Below are 14,864 nucleotides of genomic sequence, written 5' to 3' on the forward strand. Positions count from 1 at the left end.
CTTTGTGGCCGTGGTGGCGTTGCAGTCCCTGGTGGGGAAAGCTCTAGTGAACCTCCAGTGCACCTACACCCCCGTAGTTACAATATGCCTCAAACTTCCAATTGCCATATTCATGGGCACTCTCGCCCTTTTCTTGTTTTACTCCAGTCACTGTATTCCAATTAACTGGGGCTTGCCCTAAGACTTGTGCCATTTCTGCTCTAAAGGCTCGGAAATCAGCTTGCTGCTGTGCCTGGTCTGCAGCGATATCATTACACCAGGTTCCGTCCTGATACGCTCGCCGCAGCCGTCCCCAAAACGCCTCAGGTAGTTTTATCCGGACTAACCCGCGAACGTCCCTGTTATGGAGACGGTGGCATTGCCTTATTTCCCTCAATTTTTGCCAAAACGACTCATTCCGTGTCTAGGTTTTAGTTGGGGTAATTTATTTCCAATAGCTTCATAGTGTCGCTAGGTGACAGGGACACATACGTGGTTCTCAGTTGCGCCAGGAACCCCCCGTTATAGCTCTCTGTCCGTGTATTGGCGCCTGGGCCGGCTGCCCATTTTGTGCCGGTACGGCCGCTTGAGCTGGTCTGCCTGGTTGTCCGGACACCGGGGGCACATGCTCTATCTTAATTGGGGCCACGGGTTATGGGGGTGGTGATTCCCAACCTGCTTCCCGTTGTTCCTCATATCCTGCTGCCTGTTGCACCAGCCCGTTCCAATCTATATTATCTGCGTATTGTGCAGCTACTGGTGGCTGTGGTAAAGCTGCCGAAACTGACATGAGATTTTTTGCCGGTACCAGCTCTTCATTTTGGGATTTGTTGGCCAACATTCGATTGACTCGGCCTTTTGGCTAAGATAAAGTGTAGTCGTGAAGCGATGGCTATAACCAGTCGAGCCCCATATGATGGGGTACGTAACACTGTTCGGGTGACGGTGAAGGGCAGCGAAGGAGGAGCACCCATGGATCGGGCCTTCTTCATCAAGCGGATCCTGTTGAAGGCATGTGGATTTGAAGCGGAGGAGATCTACTCCCTGCAAGACTTCCCAAGCGCTGGACATTTCGATGTGACTTTCAAGCGAGTGGCAGCTTGCGTCACGTTCCTGAAGGTGTTCGAGGAGAACAGAGACCAGCCGGAGATGAAGATCCTGACGGTGGAGCCGCTCTTTGCTCCGCCGTTGCAACGGGACCATGTGGTGACGGTGCGTCTCTGTAACCCCTACGACCCTGTCGCCGACGTGTTCACCTTCCTCGCCAGGTACGTCAACAAAGTTGGGAGCTCCAGCGAGGATAGAGACGCCTTCAGGATTTGGACATGCAAACGCCAGGTTAAGGTCACGCTCAAGACCCCGACGGTAAGGGAACCATCTTCCACCCTCCTTCCAGCTTCGCTATCGGGAGAAGCCATGGCTACTTTGTTTACGCTGGGCAACCCAAACTTTGTTGCTCATGCGGCAAGTCTGGTCATGTGGCGGCCAACTGCATCGGCGCCCTCTGCAAGAACTGCAAACAGGAAGGGCACCAGACAAAGGATTGCAAACAGACTAAGAGCTGCAACCTGTGTGGCGAGGCAGCTCACCTCTACAGGACCTGCCCCAAACGCTGCCTCAATTATGCACAGGCAGCCAAAGCCAAAGAGGGGGAAGCAGCAGAAATGCTTCGAGTCACCACTACCAAGGACACTTGCAACACTCCAACCACCATGGCCCCCAGTGAAAACAAGGGGACAAAGGAGGACACAGGGAGAGACAAGGTGGAGGAAAAGATTGAGGCAGCAGACAACCGATCAACAGCACTGCCCCCTGAACCTCCCACTCCTCAGGAGAGCGAATCAATGGAGGAGGAGGAAGCAGCGGAAAATCAGCAGGGGGAGTGGCAGCTGGTGAAGAGAGCCAAAAGGAAGAAGGGACCAAGCCACTTCCCAGACAAGAGGCAAGAGGCGTCTCCCATCCGACACGGATAACAAGGGCAGCTGCTCTTCGGACGAAGAAGTGCCTGGGCGACACCTGCAGAAGAAGCGGCAAAGCTCTAGGGAGTTGGAGGACGAGACACCTGAGCTCCAGAACATTGGAGACAATGAGGAGACCAGCGCACCCCAACTTTGCCCACAACCCGAAGAGGCCAGCGCATCCCAGCCCCAGGAATCTGGGAGCAGTGAGGCGCTCAGCGCACCCCAGCTCCGGGAAGCCGGGAGTAGCAACGCCCCAGAGAGGGAGAGGATTGGAGAAGCTTCTCCAACAGAGGACATTTCAAATCCCATTCTCTGCACGAACCCCAGATGCCACCTGAGCAGAACATTGCCAATGGGGATGTTCAGGACAGTTTCCTCAGCCCATCCAAAGTGAGGCAATTTGTAAACACTATGGGTATGCAGGAGCAGACCAAAGGCCTGGGACTCTCAGAGGCAACAGGTTTGGTAAGAGACTAAATGCTTTAAAATGGGTGTAAAGATGGTATCCATAAATGTGCATAGCATTAAATCAACTACGCGATGTGTAGCGACCTTGGATTACCTTGCCAAGGTCAAAGCTGACCTGTTGTTTCTGCAGGAGTGTGCGATACCGCACCTCAGCTACTACAGACAATGGTCACGGTGGTGGTCATACGGGCCATCGATCTGATCGGACGGATACGACTCTCGTTCCTCCGGCCTTGGTATTCTGCTGCGGGGAGGCAACTTCACTGTCTCCGAGGTTAAGGAGGTCATGGGTGGGTGCCTCCTCGTAGCAAAAGTAATGTACAAGAATGCTCCACTCCGGTTAATTAACGTGTATGCCCCGGCACAAAAGACCGCCCGGCTGGCGGTTTTTCAGCAGCTCCCACTGCTGTTGGTGACGTCCAGGCCGGTCATTGTGGGCGGTGACTTCAACTGCAACATCGATGCGGCTGGACGATCCGGCAGGGCCGACAGAAGGTTGGACGCTACGTCCAGATCCCCGATGGAAACAGTTAAGGATGCCAAGCTGCACGACGTCTTCAGCAACCCTGCAGACTGAGCACAGCATAGATACACCCGGTCGCGACCAGACGGGTCCATCCGTTTCAGGATAGACTAACTGTTTGTGTCCCGCGCATTCGCAGTCAGATCCACCGATGTCAAGCCGGTGTTCTCTGACCACTGCCTCCTACTGGTTGACTGTCACTTAGAGGAAGACCAGAGGGTGGGCAGGGGGGCATGGAAGCTAAACGTGCAACTGCTGACCCCAGAGAACATTGAGGAGCTCAAGAGGGATTACAAAGGTTGGAGAACCGTGAAACCCCTCTTTGAGTCCCTGACACATTGGTGGGAAGCGATCAAGGGAAACATCAAGAGGTTTTTCATCGTCAAAGGCACCCAGAAAGCTAGAAAGGAACAGAGGGAAATGTCCCGACTCCTGAAATACATGCAGAATCTGCTCCGGCTGCAGTCGGTGGGGGTCGATGTCAAGGAGGAACTCTAAGAGGTGAAGAGCCAGCAAGCCTAGCCCTTTGCCTCCAAGAACATCTTCCATTCCGGAGCGCGCTCCGTGGAGCAGGATGAGACGTGCTCACGTTTCTTCTTCGAAAAGGTACAGAGAGAGAGCTCTGTGATCAGCAGCCTGAAGGAAGAAGACGGCTCAGTAAAGTCAGCGCAGTCCGACATTTTGAGGATCAGCAAATCGTTTTATGCCGGATTGTATGACGTGAAGCCCACGGGCAGCACGGCCTCCCAGTCCTTCTTGTCCTCTATCACGGAGGTCTTAGTCGACAGTACACGGGAGAGGCTTGACAAACCGCGAACTCCTGACGAACTGACTTAGGCCCTTGAGTCCTTCGAGAAGAGTAAATCTCCCCAGAAGCGACGGCTTGCCGGTGGAGTTGTATTCGGCTCTGTGGGACTGGAAGGGCCCAGACCTACTAGAAGTGTACGAGAGTATGCTCCTGGCCGGCAGCATGTCAGAATCCATGAGGAAAGGCATCATCACCCTCATCTACAAGCACAAGGAAGAAAGGGAGGAAATTAGAATTTGGCGACCCATTTCACTGTTGAATGTGGACTATAAGATTCTGTCCAAGGTCATCGCCAATCGGGTCGAATCCGCTCTGGAATTGGTGATACACCATGACCAGACCTGCACTGTGCCGGGCAGGAAGATCTCTGACAGCCTGGCGCTGCTCAGGGATACGATTGCCTATGTGCAGGATAGGGGTGTGGACATTTGCCTCATCAGCCTGGATCAGGAGAAGGCCTTTGACAGAATATCGCACACCTACGTGGTGGATGTGCTTTCCAAAATGGGGTTTGGGGAGGGAATTCGATATTGGATCCAACTGCTCTACACTAACATCAGTAGCGCAGTCTCAATCAATGGGTGGGAAACAGATAGCTTTCCGATTAAATCTGGAGTCAGGCAGGGCTGACCTCTCTCGCCTGTCCTTTTCGTGTGTTGCATAGAACCCTTGGCCGAGTCCATCAGGAAGGATCCGGGCATAAGAGGAGTGACGATCCCAGGCAGTGGAGGCACTCAGGTAAAAGCCTCCCTGTACATGGACGATGTCGTCGTCTTCTGCTCGGATCCGCTGTCGGTGCGCAGACTGATCCACATTTGCGACCAGTTCGAACTGGCCTCGGGAGCCAAGGTAAATCGTGGGAAGAGCGAGGCCATGTTCTTTGGGAACTGGGCTGACCGATCCTTTGTCCCCTTCACTGTCAGGGCTGACGGCCTGAAGGTGCTGGGGATATGGTTCGGAGGGACCAGGGCATGCGTTAGAAACTGGAAGGAGCGAGTGTCTATGGTGAAAAGGAAACTGGGCATGTGGGAGCGACGCTCCCTCTCCATTGCGGGTAAGAACCTGGTCATCAGGTGTGAGGCACTCTCGCTGTTGCTGTACGTGGCGCAGGTCTGGCCCATTCCACACTCCTGCGTGGTGGCGATCACTCGAGCCATCTTCCGCTTTATCTGGAGGTCAAAAATGGATCGTGTCCGCAGAGACGCGATGTACAAGCCTCTAGATAAAGGGGAAAAAAACGTGCCCAACATCGCCCTCATACTGATGGCCACCTTTGTGTGTGGCTGCATCAAGCGGTGCGTAGACCCTCAGTACGCAAACACCAAGTGTCACTACGTGCTGAGGTTCTACCTGTCCCCGGTGTTGCGAAGGATGGGTCTGGCCACGCTGCCGCGGAACGCTCCAAGTAGTTGGACCGTGCCGTACCACCTGTCCCTGGTGGAAAAATCTATGCAGAAAAACACCTTTGACCACAAGTCCATCAGGCAGTGGTCAGCACGTAACGTCTTAGAGGCCCTGAGGGAAAAGGAGAGGGTGGACCCTGTGGGATGGTTCCCCGAGCAGACTGTCAAAGTCAGGAGTCTCACCCCCTTGGCATGTTGCCCTCGAGGTGGCTGTGGTCGGTATGAGACCGTTGTTCACATCCTTGTAGCTGGTGCCTTTGCAAAGAAGATCTGGAGAGAGATGCAGTGGTTTCTGTCGAGGTTCATCCCGAGCAGTTCTGTGACACAGGACTCTGTGCTCTACGGGCTGTTCCCAGCGACACACACCGAGACAAACATCAACTGCAGCTGGAGGATCATCAACTCGGTGAAAGACGCGCTTTGGTCTGCCCGAAACTTGTTGGTCTTCCAGCGCAAAGAGTTGTCCCCGACCGAGTGTTGCGGACTGGCACATTCCAAGGCCGAGGACTACGTGCTGAGGGACGCACTAAAGCTTGGGGCAGCTGCTGCAAAAGCGCAATGGGGAAGGGCCGCTGTCTAAGACCTTTCTGCCACAGCGCACCGAGAGACTGGGAACTGTTTAGAGCCCCTCGGGCTGTACAGCTCAAAGTGAAAGCCTGTAAATGATTGTAATATTGTTTGTACTGATGCACCTGGTGATACATTTTGTTAAAGTTGAACCGGATTGTACCCTTGTAATGGTGTTTTTGAAATGGTTTGGAATGTGGTTGAAGATATTTTATGAATAAAGTATATTTTTGCAAAAAAAAAAGGTTCTCCCAGGACGAGGCTAGCCCATTGCACTTCGGGTGTGCTGACGCCTGCGATGTCCCCAAATGCGGGATACTCGACTGTAAAATTTGTGGTAGTGGGGGACTGCGTTTGCGCTCTCCCCGATTCACAATTCAAAAAATAGATTTCATTATATCTTTCATTTTCTCTTCTATTTCCTGTCAGCAACCTTTTCTGAAAAAAGAAATATATAACCCCCAATGTGTGCTCTTCAAAATCTATACTGGACTGGTTATTTAGCTTTTTCTTTCCTCCTCGCAAATATTATCCAACCCCCATTCTTTTCCTCCCTGTCATTATCAGCCGACAATTATTCCATCTATGCATCATTTTCGCCAGACCGTTTGTTTCGTGGCCGCCAAATTACTCGCGCCATTTTTAACCCCGCGTTTGCCCACTCAAAAATCTCTCTCAAACAACCCCCATCTAACACCCGACCCACCATCACAACAGTCCCCGCACTCCCAGCACCGCCCCACCCCCTATCTATCTGGACGTCTGTATAAATACAAACTCATATCAGCTATTAACTCATATGCATTCACCATTTTAAACATGTAGCAGCGACCCCTCACTATTTCAAACATGAACAAGCACCCTGTCCCCATGTTCATTCTAATTATCCCCCTCCGAAACGAACAGCAGCCTCCCACCCCCTCTGTATAATCTCCCCCTTAATCAGCCCCCTGTGTGACTCCTACCTTCTGAAACTCCTGCCCCCTCTCCTCATGTGTAAAAGTCTTTCCCTGCCCCTTCTGCAGCTCACTTGCCCTGCTGTAGGCCCATCAATTCACCTGTGATTATTCCTTGAAGGCTTAAATAGCGCAAAGCGAAGAAATAAACAGAAAGAAAACTGGAGAAAGGCAGATAGAAATCTAAACCCTCAGTAAAATGACCACCGGGAATCCCGTTTAACCGTCAGAATGATCGCACAGCCCAAAATACACGCATTGTCCCTGAATTATAACAAGATTTTAGGCAGCTTCACTTTAGGACTTTTCATTTCCTCTTGTGGGGCTCCTGTTCCTCACACACTGGAGGCTAACATGTAAGTTTTGGATTGCAAGGCTGGGCTACTTTAACCCCAGGATTTTCTTTTTGAAACTCCAGGCCCGCAGTCCAACAGGAACTGGTTAACCGGAGCCACCGAAAACCAGGGTCCCGGAGAGGAAATTAAATCTCAGGGTAAGAAACGGACACAAACTCACGTGGGCCCATGGGGCACGGCCTTGGAGAAGGTCTCAGGAAACTCCTGAAGAAGAAGAGTCCTTGTCCCAGTCTGGATCTTCAGATTGCAGGTTTCAAAATAAAAATTCTTTGAGGGGTGGGGGAGAAAATTAATTCCATTAAAACAGAGAGCAAAGAACATTTTCAAACAAAATAACGCAAGAGCCAATGATTCACTCTCAGTTACAAATACAAACAAGTCAAAGAGTTATAAAGCAGATTGAGACAGAGGGAACACACACGCACATTAAACCAGAGTGGGGACTAGCTCCGCACTCTGGAGGCGGTTTTCGGATTGGGTTCCTAGCCAGGTATATCCTGAATGAGCAGTTTGCAGACTCCACCCCTGGCATGTTGGGATGTCTCTCAATCTGCTCCCCAGGAGGCCTGTCCATTGATATGTTAATCCCAGGGCAGGACAACTTTCTGATTCTTCCTGTCCTTTGACGTGTTCATCCCAGGAAAACAATGTTTCAGCCATTTTCTGGTTAATGTTAAAACTTTAACTCATCTTGTCGGGAATGTCACTGCAGTTCGAAATATCAAACACTAAACCCCCAACACAAGACTGTGCAAAGCATGTGGATTGTTACTGAGATTCCGTCTGTGATTTTTAGTGATGTCAGTGTGGATTGTGTAATCTGTGTGTGTGTGAGTGTTGCTGGTCCCATAATGTAACGCAAATGTCTCCTCGCAGCCTCTCAGTACGCCACTCATGGTCTCCTGGTACTTTTTGGATTGTCTGGAGAAGACATTGAAAGAATTAGAGTTAAACAATGCTAACACTAGCTGCACTGCGACGAGTATATGAGAGCTTATTCTTATCCAGGGGTGTATGTCCGCATTCAGCCCCCATTCCCACACTTGCTCCCACCATGTCGGATCTCTCAAGTGCTCTTCCATATCATTGATTAGCCTTTTACACACCGCCTGTAACACGTAATGCTGATTCCTCACCTTTCGTAAGACACCTTTCAACTTTGTCAGACTTTCGGGAAGGTTGGGAATTGGGGCCTGCTTAGGTTCGTCATAGTGTTCCAGGGCATGGTGGAGTGTGTCGGAGGGGTTGACTGAGACCTGACCCCTTTGTTGGACGTACATCATTCACGCGTGTCTGATAGTAACTGGGAGCCGGGGTTCCCTTGTATCCTGAGCGGGTGTGATGGTTTTCTCTGTGGGTAATTTCTAATATACAACCCTCCGTTCGGTTGTACCCGCATTTGTCCAGCACCCCCCCCCGTTCCAACTGGATGGGAGCTAATTGTGAGGCTACCTTTCCTCCTGCACCCGCTCAGTGATTCCCCGTGTATGCCCTCATTCTTGCGTATGGCATGCATATCTATGGGGTAGTACCGGAGGGAGTCATTGTCTCAGATTAACCCAATGTTCTCCACTTGGTACTGAGGGTGTGGGCCCGTGTCTGCTGTGACTGAGGGGATTGCCCATACCTATCACGTTCATTTGGTTTGAGGTGCACTTCTGAATCACCGCATACACCCTGGTCACTCCTTTCAATGTACATGCGTCGATGACGCCTGGGTTCTTGTCCATCCCCCACAACCGGGCACTGTTGATCCAGCCCGGTACCTCCCCACTTTGGATCTGGCCCAGATTGTGTCTTAATTGCCCGATCATCCACCGGCCGTAAGCTGGCTTTTTTGGGTGCTGTCCTCTTGTCGTTCCTCCCTTTCTGTTAATTGGCTGGTGGCTTTAGCATGGGTCTCTATAACGTGTACGCTTTCCAATACAGATGCCACACTCTTGCCCCCTAGGGCCGCTGCCGTTTCACCACCCCTCGCTACTCTTATGAGCAAGCTGCCTCATGATCCCTTTAAGATTCGTGACCTCGGAGTTGATTCCTTGAATGTCGAGAGAGTTTACCAGGGAAGTCCCTGTGTTCACCCTTGTCAGTACATTGTTAACTAACTCTCTCTTCTGGTGGTGCCCTGAATCTAGTGGCTCCCGTGGCGTCGGCCGGCTGATTAATCACAGCCTTACTCAGTAATTTGTACAGTTTTCGTAGGGGCGCTTGGTTTCTGCAATACTCTGGCAGTCGCATACCTGCCAGGTTCACAATTACCTGTACAATTTCATGTTTAACATTATCATACAAGAGTTCACCGTCCGTATACAGTACCAGTCCATTCTGTGGCCCAGGGGTCATGTCTGGGCAAGATAGTCTCTGTGGTGTCGTCGTGTCCTGTGATAGCAGGGTGGTGTCGGTCCGGGGGTCCGCCGTTGCAGTCAACTCTCCGTGTTTGGCCCTCAAGATCCAATGCCAGGTATCTGTCATTCCCAAGTCTTCCTCCCCGGGACAGTGACCCCAGTTGTTGTTCTCCTGGGGTGTGAAGGTAAATTGCGAAAAATCTCTCACACACTGTAGCTTTCTCCTTTACGCCCCTCCTCGTGCACAGCCCACGGTGACCCTCCCCGTAGTTGAGGATTCCCCCTTTTGTCTTTCAGATGGCCGGTCCTCCAGATCGGGAATGAATCCTAAACCACTTGGCCTACACAGTACGGACTGCTCGTTGCCCGTTTTCCCCCCGCTGCCTGGTAATTTAGTCTTTCTTACTTACATCATACCTTTTCAGTTGCGACCAGTGTTTCCACCTAGCTTTTCCCTTCATATCGGCGCAGGCACGTGAATAATTCCGTACGGTCCAGTCCATTTTGGGGCAAAACCTGGTTGGCTAGGGGTGATTTGAACAAACACCATGTCTCCGACCTCAGCCGGTGGTGACGGGGGTCCCCCTTTTGTCCTCTCTTCTAAATCCCTGATAGCCTGTTGGTCCTTCACTTCCTGTTGTAATTCCTTTAGCTGTCCATCCAATTGCTTAATATCGTTTTTAATTTTATCTCTGATGGGTCCCATATCCTCACTTCCGGTGGCTCTGCCCTCTGGCAAGCGCATCGCCCTCCCGGTCAGCAACTCATAAAGGGGTTTATCTTAAATCCAGCATTTTTCAGTGTCCTTATGACTATCAGAGGAGAGCTCCGATGTGGCCCCTTTCCGATTCTGACGCTATTAGGATATCATCTGCATATTATAAGATTGTACTGTTGTTAGACTCTACGTCGCACGGACTCAGCTTCTCACTCGTGACCCGATGGAAGATGTTGGGGCTGTTGTGGAATCCCTGTGGGAGCCTCGCCCATGTTCACCGTCTCCCTCCCACTGTGAAAGCAAATTTATCTTGGGATTCCTGGTCCAGTGGTATCGACCAAAATCCATTGGCTACATCTAACACTGTAAATATTTTATGTTCGGGTTTTTACAATTAAAGCACACCTCGGGTTTAGGAACGGCTGCTGCAGTGGCCACCATTTCAGTGGGGTCTGTAACCTCACTGCCGACACCTTTATCTTAGTTTTCCCTATGTGGTTATCTACCCCGGTGGCCCATCTTCCTCGATCATATGTGTTCTTGTCTACTAGCCCGGGCCCGGTGTCTAGGATCGCCTGGTGGGCCCGGTGTCTAGGATCGCCTGGTGGGCCCGGTGTTTAGGATCGCCTGGTGGGCCCAGGCCTGGTGTTTAGGATTGCCTGGTGGGCCAGGCTAAGGCCATCCTTGTACAATTGCATAATCTGTACATCGTCTCGGTTCAGCGCAGCACCTACAACCCTGTAGTTACAATATGCCTCAAACCTCCGATTGCCATATTCATGGGCACTCTCGCCCTTTTCTTGTTTTACTCCAGTCACTGTATTCCAATTAACTGGGGCTTGCCCTAAGTCTTGTGCCATTTCTGCTCTAAAGGCTCGGAAATCAGCTTGCTGCTGTGCCTGGTCTGCCTGGTTGTCCGGGCACCAGGGGCACATGCTCTATCTTAATTGGGGCCACGGGTTACGGGGGTGGTGATTCCCAACCCGCTTCCCGTTGTTCCTCATATCCTGCTGCTTGTTCCACCAGCCCGTTCCAATCTACATTATCTGCGTATTGTGCAGCTACTGGTGGCTGTGGTAAAGCTGCCGAAACTGACATGAGATTTTTTGCCTGGACCAGCTCTTCATTTTGGGATTTGTTGGCCAACATTCGATTTACTTTCTTACTTAACTCTACGTGTTGTCTTAACATTAGGATCCAGGCTTCATCATCTTTGTCTTTTTTCTGATTATCCCACCATTTTCTCTGATCAGCGGGTGAGTCAAATGGGTTCCAATTGTTCTTTCTCATTTTGCCTATCGATTTCTTATTTTTGTCAGCTCAATGCTGTGTCAAGGATCCCTCTGGTCCCCACTCGAGTTTGTCACCACTGGCCATCTCTGGGTAAGACGGTCGGGGTATAGTTGTTGTCAGCGGTACGGTTCTTACCCTGGGTCCTTTCTGACCGAACTCGTTACTTGCGGCTAATACCGGATGTAATTATAACAATCTATAAGACAAGCGAACTACCCCACCCTTACCACCCCTTGAACTATTGCCTGGAGCCCAGGTTTCTGATACGTGGGGCGCCTGACGGTTCCTGGATCGGGACGGAGTCGGATTTAGTATGAATAAAAATGAATTCACACTGACTCATCCCATTTCCCCGTCGGTGTCCTGCATCCTTCGGGCCCTGCTCGCAGCACCAATTGAAAGGTCCGAGGAATACTCTGGGACAAAATTTCAACACTCGGAGTCCAGATGCAATATTCAAGTGGTTCCTTTATTACACATGCAGGGAGAAAATGCTGGGAAATTCGGGCGCTTCTCCACCGAGGTTGAAATGAGCACAGTTTATATATCTTTTACTATCAGTTACAACTTAATGGTATTCGTTAGACAAAGGCCACAGCACAATGACCCCCCCCCCGGTGGGCTGATAATTGTGTTCTTGTACAGTAATTGCAGTGCAGGGACTGGGCATTGTCCTTTTGAAGATTGCTATCAGACGGTGCGAAATGGGCTTCCCCATCTCTTGATTGAGTTATCCCGTGTCCCCGCCCGTGTGTCTCCCATTTCCTAACTGCAAATTTACAGCTGAGCCCTTTGTACAAGTTTATAGCTTTCATGTAAGGCTGCGACTGTTTGTGTATGCTTTGGTGCCTTAGCTGCTGGTCCTGGCTAGTACTTTAAAATAAATCCAAATTTTCTGCATCTTCAACGTCGATGTCCTTTTGAAGTTCAAGACTATGCTCATCACAGTTGACAACATTTTGAATCTTTGTATCAACTGCAAATGTTGAAGTCGTGCCCTGCAAACCACAGTCTAGAGCATTAATATATATCAGAAAGAGCAAGGGCCCCACAACTGACCCCTGAGGAACCCCACTACAAACCTTCCTCCAATCTGGAAAACAACCATTTATCACTACTGTTTCCTGTCACTCAACCAATTTCTTATCCAAGTGCCTACTTTCCCTTTTATTCCAGGAGCTAGAATTTTGCTCACAAGTCTGTTGTGTGGCACTGTCTCAAATGCCTTTTGAAAATCCATATACACCACATCAACAGCATTTCCTTCATCAGCCTTCTCTGTTACCTCCGCAAAACTCCAAGTTAGTTCAACATGATTTTCCCTTGATGAAGCCATGCTGACTTTCCTTAATTATCCTGCACTTGTCTAGGTGATTATTGATTTTATCCGGTACTATAGTTTCCAGAAGTTTCCCTACCACTGAGGTCAAACTGACTGGTCTGTAGTTGCCAGCTTTATCCTTGCAACCCTTTTTGAACAAGGGTGTAACATTCACAATTCTCCAGTCCTCTGGCACCTCGCCGGTGTCTAAGGAAGACTGGAAGACTCGGATGCATCTCATCCGGTCCTGGTACCTTATCTGTTTTAAGTAAAGATAGCCTTTCCAACACCACCTTCCTATCAATTGTAAATTCTTCTACTGTACCAGTTACCTCCTCTCTCACCTCGGCCTGGGTAGCATCGTCTTCCTTTGTAAAGACAGACGTTACTTGTTCAATACCTCCACTATTTCTCCAGCCTCCACGTGCAAGTCCCGTTTGTTGTCCCTAATCCGCCCTACCCTTTCTTTTACCAACCTTTCTTTTTATATACATGTTGATAGAAGACCTTGAAATTCCCTTTTATGTTCGCTGGAAGCTTCTTTTCAGGCTCTCTCCTTGCTTTTCTTATTAGTTTCTTCACTTCCCTTTTGGTCTTTCTATATTTAGCCTGATTGTCGATTGTAGTTTCCACCTGACATATGTGCACTCCTTCCATTTCAACCTCACCTCCATCTCTCATCATCCAGGGGCGTTCTGGATTTATTTGTCCGACCTTTCCCTGCAAGGGAATATACCTTGACATGGTCTACAATACTTTCTCTCTGAACATGGTCCATTGTTCAGCCACTGTCTTTTCCGCCAACATTCGATTCCAACTCACTTGACTCAGGTGCATTGTCATCTCATCGAAGTTGTCTTTCCCCCAATTAATTATCCCTGCTCTGGATTGTTCTCTGTCCTTTTCCATGGGCAATCTAAACCTTATGATACAATGATCACCGTCCCCTCGAGGCTCTCCCAGTGATATTTGACCACTTGGGCCAACTCATTGCCCAGAAGCAGGTCCAGCAGTGCCTGCCCTCTGGTTGGATTGGAAAGATGCTGCCGCCGAAAATGATCTTAAGCACATTCCAGGAACTCTGGCCCCTCTTGTCCCTTTGCACTATTCCTATCCCAGTGTGAATTTGAATAGTTGAAGTCCCCCATTACGATTACTCTATAATTCTTGCACCTCTATGAAATTACTTTGCAAATTTATCTCTCCACATCCCTTCCACTAGTTGGCGATCTATATACTACACTGATCAATGTCATTGCAACTTTTTCATTCCTTAGCTCTAGCCAGAGAGATCCTGTCCTTGACCCCTCTGGGACATCCTCTCTTTCCAGTACTGTAAAGCCACCTTTAACCAATATCGCCGCTCCCATCCACCCCCGGCCGTTTCCCCCCTTTCCTGTCTCTCCCAAACACCGAGAATATTTAATGCCCAGTCCTGCCCTTCTTTGAGCCAAACCTGTCGCATCGTGGCCCTGCCTGCTGTTTTGGGAACTCTGGCCATCATGTCAGGGTTAGGTTCCCCTCTGGAACTGGTGCTTTCCCCTCTGGATAGCTAGCTGTGTGCCTGCCGTCAGCATTGCTGACCTGGGCTTGTGGATTACTGGATGTCAGCTTTGCCTCAGCTCCTACATCTGGTTCATCTGCTGCTTATGCCTTTGTCACCAGAATCCTTTTCGACACATGGAGAATTTGTGCCACACAGTACTGCTTCTGGCAGCTGGAGATTCGCACGGTTTCCCTTCTCGGCAATGACAGTGTACAGCTTGGGGTAAAATGGTGTATCCGTTCTCCCTCAGATTCTTTTGTCTCAGCAGTATTTGATCAGACTGTCTCGTGCCCCCCCACCGCCCGCCTTCAGTGGTCTCCATAAAGCTTTGCAGCAGCCTCTGCATTTTTTCAGCATCATGATCTCAGACCTCCTGATCTACACTGATCTCCCTCAGCTCTGGCATCTTGCTGTTGCTTTGTATCCAAGTAGCAGCTCAGCTGGTCTCTTCCTGTTGTGTGTGTCTGTGTGGAGTTGTTCAGTACATGGCCACTAAGTTTTTTCAGGGTTTTAACCTCCAAATCCACTCACCCAATATTAGTTTGTTCTTTTGAGACTTTAACCATTCAGGCAACAGAACACAATCTAGTAATGTAACTCAGGAACGTTTATTAAGCACC

At 50.0% G+C, this 14,864-nt stretch overlaps 1 non-coding gene across 1 annotated transcript; it reads left to right on the forward strand.

Annotated features, from left to right (window-relative positions):
- Positions 1 to 5,915: 5,915 nt before the first annotated feature.
- On the forward strand, positions 5,916 to 6,078 carry LOC144673764 (U1 spliceosomal RNA). Its single transcript, XR_013574413.1, has one exon. It is a non-coding gene; the product is annotated as a U1 spliceosomal RNA (small nuclear RNA).
- The last annotated feature ends 8,786 nt before the right edge of the window (positions 6,079 to 14,864 follow it).

The sequence above is a fragment of the Cetorhinus maximus genome, unplaced genomic scaffold (assembly GCF_964194155.1).
Source record: "Cetorhinus maximus unplaced genomic scaffold, sCetMax3.hap1.1 HAP1_SCAFFOLD_458, whole genome shotgun sequence".
NCBI classification, from domain to species: Eukaryota; Metazoa; Chordata; class Chondrichthyes; order Lamniformes; family Cetorhinidae; genus Cetorhinus; species Cetorhinus maximus.